We start from the raw sequence: 25,372 nt of genomic DNA, 5'->3' as shown, positions 1-25,372 counted from the left end.
GAATATTTTTTAGCACTAAAATTACATTTGTTAGAAAATTTCGTTACTTGAGCCAATGAGGCTCCCCTTCGTACTTGTTTTTCTGCATTCTGTCGTTTAGCATTGCCAACATAATAGAAATCAGACAAGAAAACCCCTGAAAAATGATCAATTTCATCCGAAATTACGGTATTGTTGGTCATTCGTGCGGTAAAGGTTCCTTAAACGTAAACTTTTGTTAAAACTTTTTGTGGATTGATATTTTGAAATTCTAGTTCATTTTTGGTAAATCTTCAAACTATAAGATATGTACGATATTTAAATCCAAATTATGAAACCACAATTCAGTAGCATAATTAATAAAAAACACTCATTTTTGTGGAAAAAGATGAACAAAATAATGTCAGAGAGCTGAGATAATGCGTTCATTCATATAAAATAAATGCTTTTTTCTTTTCTATTCATCATGACTTTTATAGATTATTCACCGATATAGGCGCATTGTTTGTATGAAATTGGCACATTGAGCTCTCTAGACAAAAAGTGTTTAATAGATAGGATTTTAGAACGTTTAATAGAAGATAGAGTGCATGCACAGTTTCCAACATGCTTTGAGATAGAAGGGATGATGATTACTTGGACTAGGGAAAATCCAAGTAAATCATTCATTCCATTTTTGATCTCTTCGGATGACTTATAGTCACTTGAGAGACCTATCATGACGACTTTGAACAAACGTTTGGATTTGTCGTCATAAGTAAAAAAAACGCTTCTTCTCTTCAAGATACTTGAGAAGAAGTTCGCGATTTTTAAGAGTTTCCGGCAATACGCGACAGTCTCCATTCTTTTTGGAAGGAAACCTTGATTCCCCTAATGGGGTTCAAGATCTCCTGTCTAAAACCCTCAAATTCGGAACAACTGACCACGATATGCGGCACTCTTTGCTTCCTCACATGAATCAAATAGCCTAGGCTAGAGACTGCTTCGATTTGATGTTTGTAAAATTTGTCCAGAGCATCAAACTGATTGCTCATTTCGATGCACCTTCTCATCATTTAACCTTTGGAAGAATGCGCACATACGGAGAAACGTCCTTTCTTTCATTTTTCCCACGTTTAGTGACAGTTTTAAATCACACTTTTTTGGAAGGAATTTGTGAATTCAAAGATTCACCCTTCTTTTTGTTTATAGTTGCAACCATGTTTAGTGATCAAATGAAAGAAGACGAGACCTTCTAAGAGGTTTTTTTTTCCAAGACGGTGTTCAAGAAGGATTACCACCGCTAGCTTTCGCTAATGGGACCAATGAAATATCAAAGGCACGGGTCCAAACAAGGATCGTAAAGGGATTAGTAGAAATAATAGTACTGAAAAGTACCGTTTTAGTAGCACTGAAAAGCACCGTTTTTTAATTTAGCACTGGAAAATACTGTGAAATACTGTTTTATTGCTTTAGGGAGTTTTTAAAAACTTCCAAGAGCAAAGAGAATTCGTGTACGCACAGCACAAAGGTCGTGCGCACTGCCAAATATATCTAAAAACTGCTTTTGTTTCATGAAAGTTTCTTTTGCTTGGACCGTTCGATCATCCTGATATTGAACAGCACAATGTTACACAGTTACACAAAATTAGGCACGAAAACTGTCCCATATAAAAAAGTAGGCATTGAGAAAATAGCGCTCGAAATTTCAAGTTTATCTTCTCATACAAATGTTCATAGTTTTCTCTTACAATTCTGTATACAATATTTATTTATCGCCATCGAATACATCACTCAATTTGCTTCTATTGATCAGCGAAGAATATAATATTGCACACAATTCACGTTTTGCACTTGCTTGGGGGGAAAGTTCATATAGAGAATGTTGCGTCTTTATTTTCCAATACAAGACTGCATCAACTTCACCATTTTATACAAGTTCTCAAAAAACTCTACTTCTTTAGGAACTCGTGTCCTTATTAATCATTGATGGATATTCCAATGTTCCTTGGGGAACCGACATTCTCCGTATAACCTGTTTTTGGTGGCCATTTTGTTTTTGGTCTATTTGTCAAGAAAATAAAATGTGTACTATAACAATGCCAAGTAACAAGGAGCTACTCTGAAAAAATCATACAAATTGATCAAGTATTCTCGGAGGTATCTAAAAATTACGATGTGATGTTTTTTTTAAGTTTTCATGATCTTTTTTGGCGAGCGTGGTTCCGGAAACATAAATGCTCATTACTCAATGACGGCGGCACCAAACAGCTACATTTTTATTTTCAAAACATACTCTCATTAATGTATTATTCCGAAGAGTGAATAACCAAATACGATAGAAATTCTGTAGCCAGAAAAAAATAAATGTGCTATGGCTAGGCATCGTTCCCCCAAAGAATTTTGGAATATCTTTAGATCCAGATGATCAATGATCAATATCGACACAGATTCTAAAACTAGAAGAGTTTTTTTTTTTTTGAGAACTTTTGAGAAAATGGAGCAACAATATCAAGAAACATTACTTTTATGTTTCTTGACATTGTTGCACCATTTTCTCACAAGTTATCAAAAAAAACTCTTCTAGTTTTAGAATCTGTGTCGATATTGATCATTGATCATCTGGATCTAAAGATATTCCAAAATTTGAATATCCTTATTGCGGTAAAAATAAAGCTGGTAGTAGAGGGATTAAACATTCCTGGAAGTAATCTTGAGAAGTTTCTGGAATATCCATAGAAAATTTATTAGAAAATTCTTGAAGAATCTTCTGAAGATGTAATGGATTGATCCACCACCAGTCGCATCGTGTTATATATAGCAAGAGTGTGATGGTGCTAGCAATTTATGAACGTGCTATCACTTTAGATATAATCTATCTATATATTGATCTTGACTATTTTCATAACAATTCCTATATAACTCCCACATAGCATTTCTTGGATGATTTAGAATTACCGTAGGAATTTCTGGCAGTAGTTCATAAAAATATTTAGAGCAGATTATGAAAAAAGGGCTGGTGGCGCCTAAGTGCCTTCAAAAAGAGAACGTTAGAGACCTATTTCTTAAAAAAGTGAGATCAATGATAGACCGAACAGGAACCAAAAAGATACCATACAGGGACCAAGAAAATGAAATTTTTTCAAGCCGGAATCTAGAGATCATTTGAATTATAAAATTCACTTTATTGAACTTTTTTTTTGGGAATAACAAATTTTATTGCTGGTACCTATAACCGTATTATTTTTTCAAGTTTTTTTTTCTGTAATTCCTTCAGACACTAATTCTGGCAATTGGCCAAAATTATGTACAGCTATAACTCCGAAATTTTAAGCTGGAATTCATTTATTGATACTTTGACAGGCTAAAAAAATTGAGTTCAACGTGGATTCTTTCAAGGATAATCCCAAATCTCCATTAGGGGGAGATCACCCAGTACCGAACAGCACCCAATACCGGACAAAGTCGAAACATTGAGAAATCAAGAAGAAGGAAGATCAAGAAGAAAAGGAAGCTATTATGGAGACTAATGTTTGCATAGAATAATACATCCTTGAAATATGCATGCATTTTAAAAAAGTAGAAAAGGTTGAAAATCTTTAGAAAAAATTGACGTATTGCCTTAATTTTGAGTCTATTTGGTAATTATTTTGAATATGGAAAAAATACTTTCGATCACGCAAGCATAATCAAACATAATCCTTATTTGATAGTATGAATATATTTATTAATATTATAATAATATAATAATATGGACAAATTACAATTTTGGTTAAGCACCTCCTATCCCCCAGTTTCGGACAACTTAATTTGTTATATGATATCTTTGTAATTATTGCACCAGTATCTCAAAATACATTCATTTTTCATGGATTCCGTCGATTATGGTATCAAACATGCAATAAAATTAAGAAGAATGAACATTCAGAACAACATCGTAAAATGTGCTATTTTTCATAATATATGAAAGAGGATTTGATGGGCGTCCTACAAACTAAGAAAAAACTCAAATTGTTCTTGAAAATGTTGCAAATGCATTAAATTGGCAATTATTTACTATTCCTATAGTAAATACATTAAATTATGTTCAAATTTACAGTATAAAAGGCATTTCCAGATCGTGTCCGGTATTGGGTTCCACGTTTCAAGATCGATCAATTTGGTACTAAAATACATCATCAAAAAGCAATGTTAAAATTTATATTTATATTTTCAAAATTAATTTTGTACACTGTAAAAATGATAATATTTATCATAAATGGGTAACACGAGCACATAAAACCAATCTTTTTAGAACTATGAATTTAGAGGCTAAGGTGCCGGTACCGGGGGATCTCTACCTATATTTTTTTAGGAATTACTCCTAACATTCGATCACAAACTTTGTACCAGATTTCCATTTAGAACATCTCAAAGAAGTCAAGCAGTAATTTCTCCAGGTGCGTACACTGGTTTCTTAGAGTCTCCTACAGAACATTAGTTTAGTTTTCTTTCAACATTTCAACCAACAATCTTATTTTAAGATTTTTTTTGTTGAATTATCCAAGGTATCTCCAAGGGATATCACCAGGGAATTGTCAATGTTTTTTTTTCATAAATTATTGAAGATATCCTTGAATGAACGGGGAGTATTGATAAAACAAATCCAAGAAACATATGTGGAAATTACTTATAAACTATTTTTCTGGAAAACGTCCTAACTATGAAGAAAGCCTTGTTGATTTTTTCTAGTTAAATTGCTAACATAATTAGGCAAAAAACAATTGAATCACAGGATTAAAATCTATAGGATTTCTGAAGGTTTTCCTTGAAAAACATTGGGCAGAATCTTTGAAGAAACTTGAGTAGAAATGATCAGCATAATTGCTGTATTTGTTGGTGTGAAATATCAAATGAAATCATATCAAAAGTAACTACTGCAAAAATTGCCTGGAATAGTATTTAGGACAATTTTTAGAGTAATCCATGTGGAAACTGGTGGTTAAGCATTATGCACCATGTTCATCAGAATTCAGCGCAAGGAGAAGGAAAATATTGACTTAAGAGATCATTTTGGTTGAAAAACATACTTTGAAGACGTTCAATTGAAAAAAGATTATTTATAGTCTTGCATTAAAATAGAGACCAAGTCTCTCAAAAGAGCTGCTATCAGCACTGTGAGCAGTGTTGCCACAAGTACAGATTTATCTGGAAAGGTACAGATTTTTTGATATTTTTTGGTACAGATTCTGTACGGTACAGATTACAGATTTTCACAAAAAAGTACAGATTGGTACAGATTTTTGAAATTTACAATTTTTGTAACAAGATGCGTGAAATTCGGACCTAATTTATTTAAAACTATTATTGAATGACACTATTTCCATAGAATTTAATAATTATTATTCGATCAGTGAAATTTTTTCAATAAAAACTATATCAAATTTCCAATTTCATTAGGAATTCAATGCTCTCCTGCAACACTTTATGTTGGGTGTGGTACAGATTTTGGGTACAGATTTTTAGAATTTCTGGTACAGATAAAAAAGATTTTTAAGCCTTCGGTACAGATAGAAATGTGGCAACACTGACTGTGAGGTTTTTCCGTAATTGTGTTGAAGAAATTTCAGCAAAATATTTGAAGGAGTTTTTGGACGATGGTGAAGTTTTATATGAGTTAAGGTACTTTTTTTTATTGAAAATATCATTGGAAAGCTTGGAAACAGTAGATTTTTTAATATACTCAACTCAAAACCGACTAAAATGCCGCTTACACCCCTTTGCGTTTTGGTTCCTCAAATATAGTCATTTTTAAATTCCAGCTCAGGCATTCCCACTTTGTGAGCAGCCCACATGAGTTTGTCGGTAAGTGATAAAGTCAATAGAAAGCAGTTTTTTTCAGCAGCTCGTTTGAACAAACCACAAGTTTCACAAAAGAGCATCAAAAAGTATATGATTTCAACAGAGTTTCAATCACAAATTTCAACTCGCCTTTTTGGTTCACTGTTCTTGTTATTGCTTTTAATTACATATAATGCGTATAAAGAACTTATTATGGGATCTTATAAAATAAATTACGTTATTCAAGTAAATTTCTGAAGTGTCAACATTGATCCATAACTTTGACAGTAGCTAAAGGAATAAATAACCCAACGGCTTCTTCTATAATTGTTTAGTAGCATCACTATGACAAATACAAGCACAGTCCAAACTAATTTTTTTTCTCAAAAAGATCATTAAAGCGTGAGATGAGTATGATTGAGAGTGTTGTAGTATGTTGATTGCAATAGCCCATATTAATCAAAATACAATAGTTTTAAGTTACACCCAACAAATTTGTTCATTTGGACCTCCAGAAGCTATTGTGAAAATTTGAGCGTCAAATCCGAGAGGACGGAGCTAAACGAGCTCTAAGTTTGTATGGAGATATAGAATATAGAAGAAACTGCAACCAATCGGAAGTCTTTCCGTGTAGAAACATAATTCGTTGTTTTAAGGACACTACAGGGTTTTACTCTTTGGTAGTACGGTGGTTTTTGAGGAAACGATACAACATTCCATACCATGCTGGAATATACTGCATTCCATATCATTATTTTAATTCTTTACGATTCCTTTCGAGGTGTTATGTTCTTATAGTGGGCTAATGCATGAAAATTTTCAGAGCGGATTCTTGAAGATTCTAAGCGAAATCTGGGTATTTCGGTCGGACATTAGGGGATTCTTGCGGGTTTCTGAGAATGTATAGTCAGTTATTGTGGATGCTGTGCGAACTGTAAACTGCTAAGATTTCAAAGTCGTCTTGTGAATTTCTAGTGGAATATTGTGGATTTATAATGGTGTTTTTGAGTATTTCTGGTGATTGTTGAGGATTCTGAATAGGTCTTATTCTTCATGGCGTTACGTTCTCACTGGGACAGAGCCTGCTTCTCAGCTCAGTGTTCTCATGAGCACTTCCGCAGTTATTAACTGAGAGCTTTCTTTGTCTAAGTTGTCATTTTCGCATTCGTATATCGTGTGGCAGGTACGATGATACGTTATGCCCAGGGAAGTCAAGGATATTTCCATTACGAAAAGATCTTGGACCGACCGAGATTCGAACCCAGACACCTTCAGCATGGCTTTGCTTTGTAGCCGCGGGCTCTAACCACTTGGCTAAGGAAGGCATTCTGAATTGGTTTCCAGATGAATTTGGGGAGCCTTGAGAATCTTCAGCAATATCGCAGCGGAATCTTGGAATGTCCCCAAAATTCCTAGCGAACTACTTCAGTGTACTAGCAGGTCCTTGTGGATCCTCAATGACGGCCTGAAGATTCCTTTCGGGCTCTTGGGATATCATGGCGAGACCTGACGAGTTTCCGTTGATTTCAAAAATATGGTTGATTTATAACATACAAGCCTAACTTTGAAAACATAGTTAAACACATTTCAAATTAAAGTGATAAGAAGTTTATTCGTGTATTTTACGAAATTAAGGACCTCAGTTATGGATCATGAGAGCCTCATACAGCTTGGCCGCATATTGAGCACCACTGTTCCACACCATTTTGTATTCAATTCTCTTTGAATTCAACATACCATCCATATTACTATGGTAAATCCAATTGAAATGGGTTCCAATTTTGGCAACTGAAAATTTCGCTTTGTTGCCTACAGTATCTGCATTCGTAGGTAAACTTAAACTTTTGCATGATGCATACATCAACTAAGGGGTGAACTCAAACTTTTGAAGAATGACTTTTGACTACTCTATCAATCTTAAATAGTTTTAAGAATTTTCCGCCAAAATTTAGTTATTTCTTTTCAAAGAATATAACATTTAAATTCCAATGACGCATTTGAATTTTTTGTCAATCCAATACTAAAAAACTATATTTTTAGTGTTTTTTTTTTTAATGTCACAACTTTAACTAAAAATTGAGTAAACTGAATTCAAAAATTGTTTATGTCACAATACTTACGAAGTCAGTTTCAATTAAAGGTACAATCACAGAGATGTATAATCAATATAAGGTGAACCCAATCTTTTTCACGGGAGTGCCCTATTCAAGCACAAAAATATCATCAAAAATGATCATTTCACAGAAATTGAATCAGCGGAACCTCTAAACGATTTTGTAGAAAGTTTATATTTTCTACAAAAATGCTTTGGCTTTTCTAATATTGAGTTTTTCTGGAACACCCTACTAACGGGCGCTCAGCGGCGTAATGCTGGCGTGTTGTTGTTATCTTTATTTATGGAAATAACACACAACCGAACGGATCGCAAAGCCAGGCATAAAACCAAGCAAAACCATGTCAGTCACGCTCTCGCTCTCTCTCTTTCTCTGTATTCTACGCCAGCCAAAGTCGCGGTACGCTCTCTCCCATGCGCATCGAGCTCCAACTCCGACTCCGCTGGATGAGACTACTCCGACACATCGCGAACACGATCGGCGGCGGCGAAGTCACGAACGAGTTCAACGCATCGGCTGTTTGGAGAGATATTCGCCAATTCGCTCCCAAAATTGCACGCGCATGCAGAGGAATGTTCGCTCTCTTTGGACTTAGCGCATAGAGAAGCGATCATAGATGTAGTCATCGCATCGCTGGGCACTATGAGTCTGATTCGTTTACTTTATTGGTCAATTCCGAATCTTATCGCACTGTGTTGATGCATTCTTATTTTGATAACAGATGGATTGACGCAGCAATGAGGCATCTAAAATAGATTGGTTGAAGGTCAGCCTATTGAAAGTAGCATTATTAATTAGTGATTGGATCCATTAGTTCCATTCGAGCGTTTTTAAGAGGGAAATGTATTGAAACAAAGCTCAATGAGTGTTGCGTTGAGCTGGAACTAATGAGGTGTGCTCTTCCGTATTTAAAAAAAAAATAAATAAAAGAAAATCTCGTGCATTGACATATTGTGTTGTTTTTAACGTAAATTCGATGCCCAATTTTTTTAGGGCGTCGTTCGACGGTTTTCGGTCGACGGTCGAGATTATAGAAAGGATAGTTTAAGGTGAATATGCATCGAATCCAAAATTAAAATTTTCTAGAGCACAAATATAGAGAAATAAACAGATCTGAAAATACCATCAGCTTTTTAGGCGCACGATAATCGGGTTAAACCAATTGAGCTGAAGTGACTAACTCATAAAAGCTCCCCGAACAAAGTACAGTGGCAAATCTAAAAATGTTTGCTCGAAGAGTATCATAGACCAATTTTGACATAAAAATGAATCATATTACGCCACTTCACAGCAGTCCAATGCATGACGATTCAATTTTGAGTAAATAACGGCAAAATGGTATTATCGCATAATCACATCTTTGCACATGTTTGAAGTTACCCTTCAATGTTCCAAAATTACATGTTTGTTGTTGTGCAGTGCAGCATAATGTCCATATCTATGTAAGTCATCATCAAACTGCATTGTTCACGAAGTGAACTCTGGTAGGTAGAACCTTTTTTGTAATTAGTTTATAATTATTAGTTTGGAGTTGTATTAAATACATAACAGCCGGGAACATGAGTAACCTACACAGCAAGCATCATAATACCGATGTTCTAATACCCATCCCAGACAAAATTTAATAGCCGCCATTGTCGTGCACGTGTGAGGGAACGAAAGGTGTTTTTTTTGCATTCCCCGTATTCTACCGTTTTTCGGCTGGCTCAGCGAAATTGGCGTTATCTCATGTTGCCGAGTTGTGGTGGTCAGCTTTGGAACGCATCGTAAAAGTCCTGATGAAGTACCCCGCGGTTGATACACGCATACACTCCCCGTTCCCCCCAAAAGGTTATGTATTTTATGTAATGTGCCATACAGACGGGGAAGGCCAGTTTCAGTTTCAGTTGCCAGGTGCGCGCTAGAATTAGTTTGTAAATTAGTTGTTGCACCCAAGCTGGAATTGGACCTCCAGGCGATGGGTTTCGTTCGATGTTTAGGGAATGAAATTGTTCGCCTAATGAGTTCCAGGGAAGGAAAATGTTTGAATTTCAGATGGGATTTGGCGCTTTAATGATGCTCCGCTTACGTCAGAGTTTGCACGCGAGCAATAGAACTGCAAATAATAACTTACCTATGGCTTTGTTGGAGATGGGCTCAGTTAGAGCATAGCTTATGGTATGGGAAGAAGAGCGTTCAGATGTACTGACCTGTGAAAGAAAAAAAAAACAAAAAACTTTGTTTAATATCGGATTAAAATAGGAGAAGATAGGCTAGATTATAAGATGATGTAAAGTTTGTGTGAAGATATATAAACAGGTGGCCAATAAGCATGCATTTCCCACAAAATTGAGTATATAGTGCTAATACAGAAAGTTTTGATTTCAATTTAATTAATTCCCTCAGGAAAAAAAAAATTAAAATTCTCGCAGTATTCAGCACAAATTTCTGAGAGATTTCTCACATGACTCTTATGCGATTCATACATCACCCCCCTACCCCCTACCTGTGATTTCTACAGGATTCTCCCAGTAATTCAAATTATTTACCGCATAACTCTCACAGGATTCCCTCCAAACTCACACTGGATCCTATCAGAATTTCCAGAGGAGTCCCACAGGATTTTCACAAGAATCCCAATGTTTTTAACACAATTTATTAACTTTTTGCGCAGTATTTATACAACACTTGCACAGTATTTCAACATAACTTATACAGAATTCCTACAGTATTGCTAAAATAATAAAAAGCCCAGGATTTTCACGGGAATCCTAGTGTTTTCATTTAACCATTCCCACTTGATTGCCAGAACCATTACTGGAATAACAGCATCCACACTGGAATACCAGAATACTTATTGGAATCCCAAATTGTACACTAGAAATCCATACTATAATCCCAGGATCTATACTAGAATCCAAGAATCCACACTTGAGACTCAACATCCTCATTAAATTCGACTAACATCCACACTGAAATCCTTGCATTCACACCGGAAATTTAGTACATATAATGTATTCCCAGCATCAATCCGAGAATTCACACTGCAATCCTAGGATCCGCACTGGAATCGCAGGATTTACCTTGGAAACCAGAGATCTATGTTCCAATTCCAGGATCCACACTAAAATCGCACGGTCTACACTGGAATTCCAAGATTCACATTATAATCCCAAGATTATAGGTCCGAGCCAAGTACGTCTAAGGAGCGTCGAATGTAATCTGAACGTTTTGTAGATGAACACAATTCTCCTTTGTCGTCCACGAAAATATCTGCCACTGATCTCATTGTCGATAACCGAAATGATGATGAAATGCAGTTGTATATTTCAAATATTGCTAATGATGTTACAGAGCAAGAAGTAATAGCAATGGTTTGTAAATCGATAGGAATCAGTGATGTTCGATCATCAAACCTCTTGTGCCAGCATGGAAGGATACTTCAACACTGGATTACGTTTCTTTCAAAATTGTCGTAGATGCACATTTCCACAAATCTGCATTGAAATATTCGAATTGACCAGTTGCAGTGCGATGCCGTGAATTCAGGAGCCTTTCCCAAACGCCATGGAGGCCACCGAATCGAGACGCTTGACAGACGACATAGTTTAAAATTAATGAGAGTGAATTTTCATTGTACGTTTATAAGTTTTGTAGCTTGATGTCATTGTTGTGTTGCATTTGTGAGAATCTGAAATACCTTAATCCACACTAAAATACCAGAGTCCACACTGGAATACCACGATTAACACTGAAATTCTAAGATCCACAATGGAATCCAAATATTCTTACTGGAAAGTCTGGATACAAATTTAAATCCCAGGATCCTTATTGGAATCACAGAATCTACAGTGGGATCCCTGTAGAATCATATTACCCGCACCAGACACATTGGCTTCCTACGATCTATACTACAATCCCTAGTCCACTTTGAAATACCAGGATCCACACTCAAATGCTTTGATCCGCATTACAATCCTAGGATCCACACTGGAATCACAGCAGGATCCGCATCGGAGACCCTAGATCCACAATGGAATCCCAGGATCGACAATGAAATGCTTAAATTGAATTAAAAATAAAATGCTAAATTACTGTCGAAAAATATAAGAATTCGATGCAGAATTTCTCAATTCTGTAACGTAATTCCATAAGATATACTTGACAGAAAAGCTTAAGTGGTTTGTGTAAAATATACTACAAATCTTGTTCTTTTTTCTTCACTTTTTCAATGGAAAATGATTGGCGATGGAATTTGCACTGCAAGAATTTGTACCTAACATCTTAACCAAGCATTATATCATTGCTTATTTAAAGCAGCTACATTGCCATAAGCCTACCATTAAAGTAGTTTAGAAGTGGAAAAAGGCCCTGATATAGTCGAACTAATGCAAGAATGTTTATATAGCAATCAAGCTATTCATAAAGTAATATTAGTGCATTGATACATTTGTAATGTAGCTTTGATACTCTTTTGCTTGACAGCTCTTGTAATATGTCGAATGAAAGCAATGTCGCATCAGAATTGTAGATATGTAATAGAATACGTGCAATGTTATAATGCTTGATGTTATTTGGATAGAAAATGTTTTGCATGAACTCCAAAGTTTCATGATACTATGGCGAACAGAATAATGTAGAAAAATGTTTTTTTCCTACTTGCAGACATTTCAAACATTTTTTTTAGCAATTTTGGACTATTTTTGATATTATTAACTTTTTAGTACCATGAACATTTATATTAGTACCATGACATTTAATTTAAATTATCACCTATATGGATTCGCATTATGCGTTTTACACAGTGTATTCTGTGCTCTTTCGCCTTTGGCGTCTTCAAATAGATACCGATCTGGTTTTTTCGTTGCTGGTCTTTTTCGTGCTGAGATTGCAAAATGCTTAATCCTGCCTAGTTTGGGTAGTGGCTACGGTTAGGTTAGCTCAGATCAATCTTCAGCATAAAAGAACAGCAACGATCAATCTTTGCTGACTCATGCAAAATGGTGCAGCCCAAGTGGCGCTAGTTCAAGAACCCTACTTTCGTAGAGGAAACTTCTATCTAGGTAACCTTGTGGACCCAGTTTTTGCTACTTTCAGCAAACTTGAAATGGCAAACTCGCGTTCCATGCCCCGCGCATGCGTGCTCGTAAATAAAGCAATCGTTGCTACACTCATTTCTGAGTTAACTACCAGAGATGTATGTGCTGTCACAATCGATGTTTCTGTTGGTGACCTCAACAGGAAGTACGTCTATTGTTCGGTATATTTACCACATGATGAACCATCCCCAACGGATGACTTCAAACGAGTTGTCGTACACTGCGTAACAAAAGGCCTTCCACTGATTGTGGGCAGTGATGCCAATGCTCATCACATCATCTGGGGCAGCTCAGATATCAATTTGAGAGGCTCCAGTCTTTTTTTTTTCCCTTCTAAGCAATGGGGGGATAATCTGCTCAACAGACTCCGGACCGAGGTCCGGGAGTGTGGGGTTGGGGACCATTTACTACGTACAAGCAGTAAACAGGACTACACCCCCGACCCACTAAACCATTTCCATTGCCGCCAAACCCTTCGTCTCTCCGGGACCACCAAGAAGGCATTGCTTCGGAGAGGGGCTACTGCACATCGCATCCTCCAGGTTAGCTGCGTAGCCATGCAGCAACGAACATCGATGACACGCTTATGGGGGTCCACCAAGGTAGCATGCTGGCGCATTGCCAGCTTCCCGGGTGGTCCTCCCCTCCCGTTGTCCGCTGAAGGCGGGCAGGGTCGACCACTAAGCCCGCGCCCAGCTGCACCGCAGGTATCAAGAACTGATACTGCGGGCTTCGCAATTTGACCTACTGAAGGCTCAGGCCCTATCAGCTAGCACGAGCTGGGATTGCTGACGAAGGGGCCTCCACCTGCCCCGAACAACCAGAGGCTCGTACCCACCCAGTAGGCCGGCGCCACGACAGCAGCGCTACCAGGATGTTCTCCCCGCGGCCACTTAATCGCTGTAAGGGTCGATTTCGACCGTAGGGCACCGGTATGACCTACGTAGCCGACTGCGAACCCTTGGACCACCTGTTGATTAGCGTCTGCACTAGTCACTCCTCGAGTCCACACGCCACCTCCTTTGGAGTTCCGAGACGATGTGGGTGATAGCCGATGAAACGGCATTCCAGCCAAACTCGTCTGCACACATCCTCTGGACCAAATTGTCCGGAGTCGTGTCCCGACCGCATGTGGCAAACATGCGGTCACGCATTGTGCGGAAACGCGGGCACACGAACAAAACGTGTTCCGCCGTTTCCTCTAAACCTGCACAAACTGGACATTCGGGAGAACCCGCATGACCGAAACGGTGTAGATATTGTCTAAAGCATCCATGACCCGAAAGGACCTGTGTTAGGTGGAATGTTAGTTCCCCATGGCGCCTATTGACCCAGATATCTAACCTCGGAATCAACCTGTGAGTCCACACTCCCTTGGTGGAACTGTCCCACGCACGCTGCCATTTGACCATGGAGGCCAGTCTGGCAGTCCTGCGTATGCCTCTTGTGCCGCGCATTTCGAAGCACTCTATGTCTTCCATGATAAGGATACCAATAGGCATCATACCGGTGATGACACAGAGTGCATCGTGTGACACGGTACGGTACGCGCTCGCAACCCTCAGGCACATTAGCCTATAAGTACTCTCTAGCTTGCTACGGTAGCTATCGGTACTCAAAGCCGTGCCCCAAGCCGGGCCACCATACCTCAGTATGGACGAGGCGACACTGGCCAGAAGCTTACGCTTGCTGGCGTACACCGCAGAGCTATTGGACATCATCCGGGACAGTGCCACAATAGCTGTGGAGGCTCTCTTGCAGGCATAATCGACATGGCTACCGAAGGTAAGCTTGTCGTCGATCATCACCCCCAAGTGTTTGACGGAGCGCTTCGAAGTGATTGTGCAGTCGCCTACACTGATCACCGCTTGCTGCGCCGACTTTCGGTTGTTGACAACAACAGCCTCCGTTTTGTGGTGAGCCAATTCCAGTTTCCTGGAGCTCATCCACTCCTCCACAATTGCGATCGAGTGGGCTGCAGTCAATTCCACTTCTTCGATCGATTCACCGTAGACCTCCAGCGTAATATCGTCGGCAAAGCCAACGATGACCACACCCGCCGGGAATTTTAATCTCAACACCTCGTCGTACATGACATTCCATAACACCGGACCCAGGATGGAACCTTGCGGGACTCCTGAGGTTATGTGAAAGCACTTCCGACCCACCTCTGTGTCATAGACTAATACCCGATTCTGGAAGTAACTTCCGAGAATCTTGTACAGGTACTCGGGTATCCCCAGACGCAGGAGCGCATCAGCAATAGCCGCCCAACTGGCACTATTAAATGCATTCCTTACATCCAGAGTCACTACTGCGCAGTAGCGAATACCCCTCCTCTTACGCTGGAGTGCTATCTCAGCGGTTTTCTTAACCGCCAGAATAGCGTCTACAGTGGACCTCCCTTTCCGGAAGCCGAACTGGTTGCCTGAGAGACCATTTACACCCTCGGTGTACCTCGACAGTCTGTTGAGGATGATCTTCTCGAGCACTTTCCCCACCGTGTCAATCAAGCAAATTGGTCTATACGCCGACGGGTCACCGGGTGGTTTCCCCGCCTTTGGCAATAGTACCAGACTCTGCCTCTTCCACGCATCTGGAAATACTCCCTCGTCCAGGCATATCTGCATAGCAGATCTGAACATACCGGGAGCCTCCAAGATTGCGACTTTGAGGGCCAGGTTTGGAACTCCGTCCGGACCTGGTGCCTTCCCCATGCTTAGGGATTTTGCAATCCCTACAAGTTCCTCATCAGTTACTCTATCCTCATCACCAGCCCCAATCCCCGGCTGTCCTACAAAAGGAGGCCATGGGCTAGGGTTGTGGCGCGGGAAGAGCCCCTCGATGATCCCCTCCAGCATCTGTGGAGACTGCTCCGTAGGAGCAATTGCACCTCTTGTCTTCGCCATTACGATCCTGTAGGCATCACCCCACGGGTTCGCGTTGGCACTCTGACAGAGTCCCTCGAAGCAGGCCTTTTTGCTTGCCCTTATCTCAGACTTCAGCGCGACTTTGGCAGCGGTGAACACCGCCCGTCGTTCTTCACGCTCCTGCTCGGTACGTGCTCGCTGCATCCGTCTCCTGGCCCGTAGGCAGGCACGGCGCAGGTTCGCGATAGCTTGAGTCCACCAGTATGTCGGTGGTCTCCCATTCCTAGGGTGGACTTTTCTAGGCATGGTCGCATCGCATGCACGCGTAAGCACCGCTACCAGTTCGTCCCCGCTTAGGCCGAGTAGGTTACGCTCACGGCGGAGCGCCTCCCTAAGTACTTCATCATTGAAGTACGATGTCTTCCACCTACGAGGGCTTGGCCTTGACCTAGCCGCTTCCTCAACCCGCTGCCTGCTGTTGTTGTAGTCGATACTGTAGCGAACCGCCAGGTGGTCGCTGTGAGTGTAGCCATCGTCTACCCTCCAGTTCGAACTACTCGTTAGGCCAGGACTACAAAAAGTAACGTCGATAATCGACTCCGCTCCGTTACGGCTGAAGGTACTTTTGGCACCAACATTAGCCAGATCGACATCTAGCACGGCCAGTGCCTCTAGCAGGATTTGACCTCGCTGGTTCGTGTTACGGCTTCCCCATTCCACGGCCCAGGCATTGAAGTCACCCGCTATTACAACTGGCCTTCGCCCTGTCAGCGCGGTCGTCATACAGTCCAGCATCTGCGTGAACCGCTCGGTCGACCAACTCGGAGGCGCATAGCAGCTACAGAAGAGGACCCCGTTTACTTTGGCGATCACGAAGCCCTCGTAGGTAGTAGACACCAACTGCTGGACAGGGTATTTACCCGTTGTCCATATCGCCGCCATTTTTCCGGATCCATCCACGACCCAGTTGCCGTTGCCGGCGGGTACTCGGTATGGGTCCGATATGATGGCGATGTCCGTCCCCCACTCAGCAACTGACTGGTACAGCAGTTGCTGAGCTGCGTCACAGTGGTTCAGGTTCAGCTGCGTTACCTGCACTGTGATTTTTCGTTGATGGCTCGTTTGAAGGTCGGGCACCTTGAGCCTCCCGTTGGGTGATTGTTGTTCACGGACTTGCCGGAACAAATCAAGCACTTGGGAGGGTTCTTGCAGCCTAGTGCCTTATGACCTTCCTCACCACAACGCCTGCACAACTTAGTCCTATCAGGGCCTTTACAGCCCCAGGACTTGTGTCCAGGTTCCCTGCACCTAAAGCAGATCACTGGTTGCTCATGTATGTTCAGTGAACATACTGACCAACCAACCTTGATCTTACCTACCTTAGCGGACTTATTTGCGTCTGCCACAGGTAGGTGTACTAAGGCCACCTGAGTACCTGCCGGACCTTTCCGTAGCTGAACGGCGGTGGTGGGCACCTGCACTTCGCACTGTTGCCGCAGTGCCGTGACGAGCTCTTCTGCGTTAGTGATCTCGTCAAGGTTCATCACCTTCAGAGTCACTGACTGCGTCAGAGCCCTCACTTCAACACCAGCGCCAAGGACCTCTTCCGCCAAACTTTTGTAGGCGGCGCCCTTGCGCTCCTTGTCTCGCTTAAGCTCGAGGATCATTTCACCTGTACGAGTGCGTCTGACACTGCGTACGTCGGCTCCTAGATCCACAAGCTTCGCGTCACTGCGCATCGCCTTCAGGACTTCCGAGTACTTGGACTCTTCCGTCTTGATGATGATCGCATCACCCTTTTCGCGCTTGGCACCTACCCTCCTACCTTTCTTAGGTCTGGTATCCCTGCGCTCCTGTTTCTCCTGTTTCTTCTTCTTCTTCTTCCTCACTACGGTTGTCCAGGGGGCGTCCCCCCCCTGCTCCGCCCTGACCTGTGGTGATGGAGGACCTCTCAAAGGTCGCAACCCCCTGTTCCCATCACTCCGTGAGGGGCCAGCCTTTTCGGGCCCACCCTTCTCGGCTTTCCGGGACGCCTGGCTGGGGTCCGATTTTCCGGCACTTCTGCCGGTTTTCGGGGTCAGTATCCGCCTGGCCTTACGAGCGCCGCCGGGTAGCTCCTCCCCTGACGGCTGCCTCGCGCGCTTCTGCGATTGCTTGCTGTAAGCATTCGCTTCCACGCTTTTGGGGCTGCCCGCGAAAACGAAGGGTTCCGTCTGGGTAGACTTCGGCACCTTCAGTTCCACGGGTTCTGCCGCAGCCACAGTCACCATGGGTTCAGCATGGTTCTGCTTGGCCGCCAACATTGACTTACGAAGTCTAAGCAAGGCCTGCTTGAGGTCCTTGCTGATGTTAGACTTCGAGGACGCAAAGTCAATTATGGAGTCGAGCTGCTGTGCAGCCACTTCCATCGCAGAGAGCCCATCTCTACTTTTATTGATGGCCCTCATCAACCACGCTCCATCCATAACTTCACCCGATGCGTTAGCCGGGGATGAAATATGGGTTCCAGCACTGGCACTACGTGCACTGCTGCCTCCTCCTGCTTCTACTCTCCTCAACGGAGATCTAGCTAGCCCACTTCTTGCGAAGGGGTTCGCTTCCCTACTACTGCTACTACCTGCACTACTACTATTGTTTTGATTAGATATTGTACTCATTTTTGAATCCCACGAGTAGCACGGGAAAAGAGGTCCACCACGCCAGAGCCCTGCATTAACGCGGTAAGGGACAAAATACTGTGAGGGGTGCCCAGGTGCCCCACAGGCTCCGTTAATGGCCGAACATCTTTTTCACCCCTTCGACCATTCATTCCTCAGCACGGTTTTTCGCATCACACCTTGAATTGGGGTTACCCCGTTTGGTGGACTCTTACCACCGGAACGGGTTGTCCGTAGTTCTATTCTGGACGCCGGAACTACACGGCCAAGGCTCCAGTCTGATGGAATACTTAAGTAGTACAGACCTTGGATTACTTAACATAGGCAATCGCCCAACCTTCATGGTTTCTAATAGAGAAGAAGTGTTAGACATAACGCTCTGCTCGAATAGACTCAGTCACGAGTTGACGAATTGGCATGTATCAGATGAGGAATCATTATCTGATCATCGCTACATCTTCTTTGAACATTCAAATGTAACTGTGCAGACTTTGCGTTTTAGGAATCCCCGGTCAACAAACTGGGAACTCTATATTGAATTGGTTGCGACCAAATTTCATGGATATTCTCCGTCCATTGAAAATCCAAGTGATCTGGATGATGCCGTTGATACTACAACATCCTACATTATGGAAGCTTTTGAAGAAGTATGTCCTCTGCGGTCTGTAAAGACTACAAGACGGACCCCATGGTGGAATTCCGATCTGACTAGACTCAGGAAACAATGTAGAAGGAGTTGGAACAGACGCCGTTCAGCTGGATCAGAGTCGTTCAAGTCGGCTCGCAAGGCTTACAAAAAGGCTCTTCGTTCTGCTGAACGATCCGGCTGGAAAAACCTTTGTACAAATGTTTCCAGTTTGAGTGAAGTCAGTCGGCTGAACAAAATCCTTGCAAAATCTAAGGGTTTCCAAGTGAACGAAATTCGCTTACCTAATGGTGACTACTTTTTCCGATCAAGAAGTTTTAGAATGTTCATTCAATACACACTTCCCCGGATGTGTGGACATAGCATCTACGGATGAACCAAATGTCTTTTCATGTAGTTACGAGTCTCTGGCTTCGGCTTGCAGTATCGTAACTAATGAATCGATTCAATGGGCACTAAATAGTTTTGCTCCTTTCAAATCTCTAGGAGCGGATGGGATTTATCCTGTTCTGCTCCAAAAGGGATTTGAGTTTATCGAACATTTTTTGAAAAGCTACTTGTAAGCAGTTTTGCTACCGGGTACATTTCCAGATCCTGGCGTGATATAACTGTAAAGTTTATCCCGAAAGGAGGACGTGCGTCGTATGAAGAAGCGAAGAGTCTGACCTCTTTTCTTCTGAAATGTCTGGAACGCATTATCGATCATCACATCCGTGATGTTTATTTGGCAAACATGCCTCTTTATGTGAATCAACATGCTTACCTATCTGGAAAGTCCACAGTGACTCTTCTACACAAAGTTGTATACGATATCGAGAAAGCATTCGCTCTGAAGCAATCCTGCTTGGGTGTTTTCTTGGATGTTATATTGAGGGTGCTTTTGATAACGTGTCTTTCGATGCCATATTGGAAGCAGCACGAAATCATGGGCTACCTACAATGATTACCAATTGGATTCATCAAATGCTCAAATCCGACATCTCTTCTCGACATTCCGTCAAGCAGCGATTCGAAAATTGAGTGTTTGCGGATGCCCCCAAGGGGGAGTCTTGTCATCACTTTTGTGGAATCTCGTAGCAGATACGCTATTGAGGCAACTCAATAATAGCGGTTTTCCAACATATGGATTTGCCGACGACTATCTAGCTCTGATAGTTGGTATGTGCATAAGCACCCTATTCGACCTGATGCAAAGTGCTCTTCAGGTAGTCGAGAGTTGGTGTCGCCAATATGGCCTTTCGGTTAACCCGAATAAAACATCTATTGTTCTGTTTACGGAAAGACGAAACCGCGATGGAATTCGACCTTTACGTCTTTTTGGCACTGAGATTAATGTGACTGATCAAGTAAAGTTTGTCGGAGTCATTCTAGATTCCAAACTTTTATGGACAGCTCACATTGATTTCAGAGTCAAAAAAGCATGTATGGCCTTCGGTCAATGCCGGCGAACCTTTGGTAAAACTTGGGGCCTCAAACCCAAATACATCAAATGGATTTACACAACAGTTGTTCGACCAATATTGGCATATGGATGTCTTGTGTGGTGGCAAAAGGGCGAAGTGAGAACAATCCAATCAAAATTGGGCCATCTCCAAAGGATGTGCTTGATGGCGATGTCTGGTGCGTTCTCTACAACTCCCACAGCAGCGCTCGAGGCCCTTTTCGACGTTGCGCCACTACACATATATCTTAAACAAGAAGCACTTTCTTGCTCTTACCGTTTATGGGTACTGGATCTACTGGAGAAAAATCCAGTGAATCGTAGATCTACACACACTTCGTTGTTTCCACTTTTGGTGAATTGGGACAAAATTGTCCTTGCTCCAAGTGATCTCACAATTGCTTGTAACTTTCCTTACAGGACATTTACCACACAATTCCCTTCACGGGAAGAGTGGACGTCTGGCTATTTGGAAAGAAGTATATCAAACAATATAGTATGTTACACTGATGGCCCCCTTCTTGAAGGTAGAGCTGGTGCAGGAGTATATTCTCGTGAGCTAAGGCTGAATCAGTTTTACTCACTTAGTAGAAACTGCACCGTTTTTCAGGCGGAAATATTTGCCCTTATGTGTGGAGTGCAATCAGCACTTCAACAGCGCGTAATGGGTAAAGTCATATACTTCTGTTCAGATAGTCAAGCTGCTATAAAAGCTCGCGCTTCGGCCAACTCAAGGTTGAAGCTTGTTATCGCATGTCGAACTCAAATTGAGGAACTGAATTCAGTCAACTCTGTAAACCTTGTATGGGTACCTGGCCGTTCTTCCATCGCTGGAAATGAATTGGCTGATGAGCTAGCTCACGATGGAGCATCGCATGACTTCATTGGTCCTGAGCCGGCTATTCCAATTTCGAAGTGCTGGGTGAAGCTTAAGATAAACTCTTGGGCGGCAACTCAGCACAAGCAATATTGGAATAGTTTAAACAAAATTGTACAATACTGAGCCATCTCCAAGGGTGGCGAAGTATTTGACAAATCTGTCAAAGCAGAATTGCAGTCTCTTGGTCAGAGCGTTGACAGGCCACTGTCGACTCAACTATCACATGGCAAATATTCAGCGTGCTGACTCATTTGTGTGTGATAGTTGTGACTCCGATTATGGAACTTCGTATCACCTGATATGTAACTGTCCAGTTTTTGCGCAAATGCGATTCCAATTACTTGGTAAACACTTATTTAGTGAAACTGAACTCAGAAGCCTGAATCTTCAGGACATTCTGTTACTCTCAACCCGCTGTGGTAATGAGCTATAGGCTCTCTTTACGCTCTTGCGTTTTGCAGTGCCCTTTTTAGGGCGCTGTTCGAACCCATTGTGGTATAGAGCTACATGCTCTCATTTCGCTAATGCGATCTTCCCTCTTCAAGGGACCCCACTCCTATTTCCTCCCATCTTTCCCTTCCCTTTCCTCTCCCATCGGGTAGATGATGAAATAGGCTCAAATATGGCGATGGCACAAATCTCCCAACTGGTGGGGAACGTGCCTTTGGAGCCGGCCTTCTGATACCTGATACCATGAACTATTTTTAATTATTGTGGTAAATACTTTAGAAAATTAACATGAAAATATAGGTGGTACTTAAAAAAACGGTGCCAAAAATCGTAATGCTATCGTAATACCTAATTTAAATTTGAAAATCTGGTTAAATTTAAGTAGAAACAATTGATTTATTGTTGAGAAATATGAATTCAGTTTGATTAAATAGAGGGAGGCTTTCTACCTTTTCAAAGGTAATAATCCAATCTAGAGTGAAGAACTAATTGGACTCTCTTTGGATTTATTTCGGCATGTTTTTTTCAGTTCAAATTGTCTGAAACTTGGTAGCTTACAGACGGAGCATAATTTTGCAAAATATCAACCCAGGATCCTTCGACTACATCAACATATCCCATATCCAAAGTTATGGTAAAGATGGGCGTGGCCGGTAATATAGATATTCATGCTTTTAGTATTCTTGTTTATGATTGGAATAAGGTATACTACCCTGTCTTGTACTGGAATGCAGTCTGGGTGAGATTATTGCAAGGAAACATGAATGTTGCTAGTAACCAATCTAAGAATGGGTACCGTAACTACGCTAATGCTAACGCCAACGTCAAAAAATTGAAAAAAGAAAATACTTCATCAAGTTGCAATGAACATAACTTTATTTGTCGGGTCAATTGGAACATTCGTCAATCCTTAAGCAAACATTATAACTTCAAAACAAAATAGCGTTGAAATGTTTTTCAGCTGCAGATGAGTTTTGGTAGATTTCAATAGTTGAAATTGAATTATGATAAATGTTTTTAATGCAAATTTTCATTTTAATTTTAAATAGCTCATTTGTTGACTATTCAGGAATCATGTAATATCAATTCCTCATATCTTTTTGACAAATACGATAGTTGATTTAACAATAATGGTTATTAAATTGACAAAACCATAAAATTGAATGACAATTATAATGCTTATCGGACAAACAAATATTTCGGGTTGAATAACCAAACGTTTTTGTAAACCTAGATGACAAATAAGTTCATTTAGCTAGTCATTTTTTGTCAATTCGTGTAAGTTATACTCTAAAACAAAAACAGTAACAAAATCTTATTTGTATAGAAAATGTCAATGCCTAATCTTTTTCATTGTCAAATATTCCATAAAATCACATTATGGAAGACTTTCAAATGATTTTACTTACTCAACAAGGAATATTTCTCTTGCAAATTGGATCACAGATAATAGTTACACAAAAAAACAAAATGTAAAGGGTGTACGGAATCAAATTGCGACACACTAATATATTTCGCAAAATTCGCACGTTCAATCGTTCATCAACAAACTTTTAGGGAGTAAATAAAATAGGTCATAAATATTCTCCCATGTTTGTTTTATTCATTTTTAACTCCATATCCAAATGCACGAATTTCTCTCTTCACACTACTCATACGCTCCTGTACAACACTTGGATAAACCGCAATTCTGGTGTTTTGGGAGGTTGAGACGCTTCGGCACGAAGTTGACCTCCTAAGCCATGTACCACTCGAAAACCTCTTCCGAGTAATGGAACGAGGCTAAATCCGGCCAGAAAATCGTAGGACCATCGTGTGACCTCAGAAGAGGACGTTTTTGGAGGCATTCCCTTAGATACACCTGCAAATTGACCGTTCTAGTTGTCACAAATGAGCAAGTTTCTTGCCAAATCATATATTTTTTGGCAAACTTTGACATCTTCTGCTTTCTTACGTCCACAAAGACATCGAATTTATCCTGAACAGTGAAAAACTGGAGCCCCGTAAGCTGCCGGAAGTTCGCCTTTACATACGTCTCATCATCCATAATTTGGCAATGTGGTTTCATCTCGATTAAGCACCTTTTGCACATTGTACGTATGGAGTTCTTCACGTTTTTATCGCATCTTGCACGAAAGTTTTAAATAGATGCAGTTTCTTCGCCACATCTCGTACTGAATTGTTGGGATTCCTCTCGAAAGCTTGAACCACCCGTTTGAGATCCTTGACACTATACGGAGATCCATATTTGCCACTTTTTTATTTACGATCGATGGTCAAACGTTCGTTGTACCGATATTGAAAACACGAAACACTGTATAATGCGTCATTCCCAGCTTTCTGCTGATGGCACGAAGAGATAGATCCGGATTTTCGAGGTACGCGCGCAAATTCATCTTCACAATGATTGAACATCTGCTAGTGACACATACACAACACAAACAAATACATATTGAACAAATTACACCCAAAATACCGAAGAATATACCGAACGGGTAAAAAGTTATAACCATTTAAAAGTGGTGCAATTTGATTCCGTACACCCTTTAAACGTTTAACATGTTTACACTCTAAGAAAAAAAAACATATAGCAGCAGAGACGAATACTAAAACAAACATAACACTGTGGCATTCTCTATAGAACGTAGTAAGAATAGAAATATTAGTAGTAGAACGCTAATGGCGCTGTTCTCACAAAACTGAATTAGTTTATTATCACCTTTAACTGTATCTTTTCATTGTTTGTTCGATGCCATGTTGTAGTGGATGATTTTAAAATTTATTTGATACTTTGAGGACCGGTACTCAAGCTGTCAGCGCGTGGCAAACTAGATGTTGGTAACAAGAACAGCAGCGACATTAGCATTCTTAGGTTAATGCTTCTACTGTAGTAAGACATCTTGTTTCATTCATACTGTAGTCCCTGCCTAAATACTACATTCCTGTCAGGTGGTTCATCAAGCCAATCCATATTTTATCCTAACTGCCCGTTTATTCGAATATTGACCCTGCAGTTGCAGAACCATCCGTTGTTTACTTCACGTCGAAATAATTTTATTTCAAACTGAATCAACTCAATCCGCGATTGAAGAAAAAGCTTGTTTTGTATTCCGGCACGGTTCCAAAGCCCATCAAGTCAACCCATAAATTCCGATGCAATTGAGGCCATCAGCATTTGAATAAATTTCGCACAATTTTTTTGATAATCTCCTGCCCACCATTGCTGAATGGAACTGGTCTGCGGGGACAATAAAATTGCCACACAAAAAATAACTTGACCCAGCATACCAAACAAGCCTCGTACCTCAAACTCCACAGTCCAACATACTGCCCTGTCTGGTCTGAGGTCGCAAAGTCAACGCCGAAAATGAAGACTGACAGCTCGTAATTTGTCATTTTCCCATTTCACAAATGTGATTCTCCATGGCTTTAATTAGGCCTCTCGGTCCGCTATCCCG

General features: G+C 41.1%; 1 protein-coding gene across 1 annotated transcript in view; it reads right to left on the bottom strand.

The window, feature by feature from the left end:
• The window catches only part of LOC5572713, a 471,505-nt gene that overhangs the window by 195,044 nt on the left and 251,089 nt on the right, over nucleotides 1-25,372 (bottom strand). The gene's annotated exons all lie outside the window — the stretch shown is intronic.

This window comes from Aedes aegypti, chromosome 3, assembly GCF_002204515.2.
Source record: "Aedes aegypti strain LVP_AGWG chromosome 3, AaegL5.0 Primary Assembly, whole genome shotgun sequence".
NCBI lineage: Eukaryota > Metazoa > Arthropoda > Insecta > Diptera > Culicidae > Aedes > Aedes aegypti.
The sequence above is the reverse complement of the archived record's forward strand: the minus strand, read 5'-3'. Positions and strand labels throughout refer to the sequence as shown.